The following is a 4,426-nucleotide window of genomic DNA, read 5'->3' on the forward strand; positions in this document are numbered from 1 at the left end:
ATGCCCTCGGTCTTTCAGCAGGGGCTGCTGCTGAGTCATACTTCAGATACACACCCCTCCCTCCTCCACCTCCATCCTCCTTGAGTTATATCACATGCAACTCCTCACCCTGGCCACTAGAGGCCACTGTTTAAGACAGCACTCATCCCAGTTGTGGATATGAGGGAGATGAGACAGATCTGTGGACTGGGGAGTGATGGAAGAGGTGATATTTTCCACCGCACTGTCCCCCCCCCACCCCCCAAACCTCCCATCGTTCTGGATGCCCTTTGACCCCATCTATGATTATCCCACCCTACTAGAGGGCTTGTGAATAATGATCAAGAGCAGGAAATGAGAAAAAGGGGGGCAATTTCTGACACCTACACCTGTATGGCAAATGGCAATGTCATTTAAGACAAGACGAATGGGGGAAGGGCAGAAAGAGCAGTGACAACCCCCTCAAACACACACACACACACACACACACACACACACAGACACACACACACACACACACACACACACACTCACACAGAAACATACAGTAGTATTCAGATGAACATCCTTAGAGGCTTAAATCCTCGCTGGCGTATATCCCATCGGCAGTCATCCGCCCGTGAATTTTTCTCGAGGCTCTTTTCCTTCCTCGAGGTGCGCCCCGCCTCACATTCCATTTCAGACGACAGCTCCTACCTTTTCCTGGCGTTCCTGTGGCCTCGCCTGTCACCGTGGATTGGGAACGCCGCCTTGAGAGCACAGCTTGTTCCTTCCCCCTCCAGTCTCTTTCGCTCTCTTCCCACCAGCCCCTCCACCCAACCACCCGCCAACCCTCCACCCATCCAACTCCCCCACCCATCCAACTCCCCCACCCATCCAACTCACCAACACATCCACCCACCCCTGATCCGAGCCGCTTTCTTTTGCCTTCCCTTTGCTGCGCACCTTTAGACTTCGCCTTTTCTTCTGCCGTCCTCCGTGGCGGGTCAGTCTTCCCCGTGGAGGTGCGATGGGCGACACGGTACGCCGTTGTCACGGATGCCATCCTCAGCCTGGGGGGGGGAGAGGTGGGGGGGTGTGTGTGGGGGGGGTGGTGGGTTGGTTGTTTGGTAGGGGGGTTGAGGTGACAAGCGTGCTGTCACTTTTATTGGCAACACACTCGGCTGGCACCCGTGAAAGGTGTAATGTGTCACCGGCCGCTGTCACTTACGGACGTGATGGAGGCGCTCTGCCTGACCACCACGTGGGCCGCGACGGACAGATAGACGGATGGCGCCGCTGGGGCGGGAGCATCAAAGCTGACCGATTCCCTCCGGCTGCGGCTTCCCTTTATTATGTTCTGTGTGTGTGTGTGTGTGTGTGTGTGAGAGAGAGAGTGTGTGAGTGTGTGGGTGTGTGTGTGAGAGAGAGTGTGAGTGTGTGTTTTTGTGTATGTGCGTGTGTGTGTAGAGGGGATTGTGGGGGTTGGTGGTGGCAGTTGCTGTTTGGTGATTTTCGATGTTGTCGTTGCCACTAGGCTTGGGGTTCTCCCCTTCAGACGTCAAAGGCATCAAAGGACATGCTCCTCAAAGTCATCAGCCGGTTGTGTGAGCGGCATTGGATGACACTGCAGAATGGGCCTGTGAACTGTGGGTACGTGAACCAACTAAAAATAGGACTTTTTTTCCCTTTTACACATGGTGGAAGCCTTTTGTGCCATTTATTTATAAATTATTTATTTTTAAACCACAAAGCCCCTGTGATGTGACAAGACACGGACCTCTTTATGTCACTCATGGTTTTGTTATTATAATTTAAAAGTAAAAAAAAAAAAAAAGCGCAAAAAAACGTTAGATTATTTTTTTCGTTCTCAGCCTTAAGCTTCATGAATCACCCCTTTTACCATACACTATTCATGCCACATTTCCCCTACACGCACACACACACACACACACACACATGCTAACATCCTTTAGTTCTGTCCGGCTCCTTGCTATTGACTTGGTCCCCTGCAGGAGTGAAGTGTGAGACACTGACACAAACTGACACTGACACTGTGTGTGCATGTGTGTGTGTGTGTGTGTGTGTGTGTGTGTGTGTGTGTGTGTGTGTGTGTGTGTGTGTGTGTGTGTGTGTGTGTGTGTGTGTGTGTGTGTGTGTGTGTCTTACACAGCGGCACAAACACAGCAGCCCCGGCTCTGACCTCTTCCTGGATCGCTGTCTCACGGCTCGGATGGACGAAGGCAGACAGGCGGGTCGCAATGGACCGATGGACGGCCGAGACAAAAAGACATGCACTCTACCTCATCAGTCAGGACAACCCCCCGGAGTGAGTGAGTGAGAGAGAGAGAGCGATAGAGAGAGAGAGGGAGAGGGAGAGAGAGAGAGACAGAGAGAGGGAGACAGAGGATGGGGGGAACAAGGGGAGGGGAGTTGATAAAAAATGGAAAAAAAGAGGAAAGAGCAGCCTTTTAGTGCGGTGTCAATCAAAACAAATCTATGCAGAAGGGCGGGGTTTGTTTCCCCCCGCGGTGAGCTCTCCACTCGTGCCCTTATTTTTTCCCCACCCTTTGATTCTCACCTCAAAAAAAAAGCAGGGGCCTGTATTTTGTTATGGACGCCAGGGCTTTGATCTACGCCCGTAGCCACGCTACAGATACACTGGTTTCTCATTCCGCGTTTGGGGAGAGAGGCGCGTCGGAGCGCTGCACGCCATCATAGCTCCATCTGATGGAGAGATCAGGGGAGGAGGAATTATCACCCCCAACAGTCGCCGGAGCTGTTTTTCCCTGCCTGACAGAAATGGGTTGTGTGTGCGCGAGTGTGTGTGTGAGTGTGTGTGGAAGTGTGTGAGTGGGAGTGTGTGTAGACCTGCGCCCACAATTTGCTATTCTGTTCACCTCGCCTCACACCTCTCTCTTCTGCAGCTTGCTCTTGAGTCCTTGTTTGATGTTCAAGGAATCAAGGCAGACGTGTGAGGAGAATATGCAAAGGGGGCCCACGCCAGAGGAGGAATGGAATGCTGCATACGTGAATCCCTATGCTATGGGGGCTGTTAATCGCCTGTCTGCCAAGTGACTGTTTCTTCTTTTTTTTTAAATATCCGCTAACCTGTTAGCATTCCGCGCGCAGGTGTTTTAGATCATGAATAATTGGAAGAAACCACCAGGTTTTACCAGCGTTTTTTAATTAAGTGCTATGCACACGATAATGAATTTCCAGGTTTTTTTTTTTTCGCGTTGGAAAATTCAACTCATTTTATGCCCCTTGCGATGGCCTCGGGACATTAATGAACACATGGCAATACCCACTCACCACCGTAACCCGCCGTGAAGGATTGGAATGGAGAGTCCAGGACTGGCCATTAGACGAGAGAGAGTGTCCTGCGCTGACCCCCGCCAATATTTTTCGAAATTAAATCACGGCAAGGAACACTGGACACCAGACATATTTGGTGTTTCTTTTTCCGTGTGGTTTGGCTCCTTGACCACCTGCACCTGCGCTAGCGGCCATGCCATGCCACGGAGGAAGTCCCCACTGGGATGACACGGTTCCAAACCCAAAACAGCTGGTCGCGCTCGCCCGCCGATAAGCGGATTCGCCCCGTTGCGTATTAACTCAGCGACAGCCAAGGGTTCGCGGCAGTCGCACCCAAAAATGACGGCTGTCGCAAATTGGTTAATGAAGGGGGGCGGGCGGGACGGGCGAGGCAGTGGTGTCGAATTTGCGATCCAGGTGGCAAGTCGCCCGCCAAATTGTAATAATCATAAATTCCACTCAGCTGAGAGCGAATATGCTCTCTGAGGTGGGTTTTTTTTTATCACGGGCCCTGAATTAACATTTTTTTGTATCATTTATTCATTTGGCTGACGCTTTTATCCAAAGTGACTTACAGAAGTCAATTATTACAGGGTTTTCCCGCAGCAACTAAGTGAGTGCCTGACCTCACAAATACTCCTCTTGAATAAATGGGCTAAAATTTCCACAGACACCGAAATCTTTCCTAAGAGTCGATGCTGTTAAAGCTGTGTGTGTGTGTCTCTATGGATGGTGTGTGTGTGTGTGGGGGGGGGTACTCCATAATAATGCCCATGGATTTAGAATGGGATATCATTTTAGTTCCTGTGACTGTAATGGCAGATATCCCAACACTTTTGTATATAAATTTAATAGCTCATGTTGTAATCTTCGTCTAGCTTCACTAGGCTGCCATATTTACTGCTTGTGTTTGGATCCATGATTGAGTTGCTTGTTCTCCACCTCCACATTATTTGTGGCAGTTATTTATTTTTTTTAAACTCCTTGGCGGGTTAGCCCCCCTAACCTCACACATCAAAGCAGCCCAGGGCCCACTCCCTCTCACTCCCCCACAGTTGTCGCATCCGCCGAGGCCCCTAATTGAACCAGATCTAATGTCTAATTCGTTTAAACGGAGCGAGCCGCTCGCTGCCACTCAACAGTCGCGGCA

The sequence above is a fragment of the Sardina pilchardus genome, chromosome 22 (assembly GCF_963854185.1).
Source record: "Sardina pilchardus chromosome 22, fSarPil1.1, whole genome shotgun sequence".
Lineage (NCBI taxonomy): Eukaryota > Metazoa > Chordata > Actinopteri > Clupeiformes > Clupeidae > Sardina > Sardina pilchardus.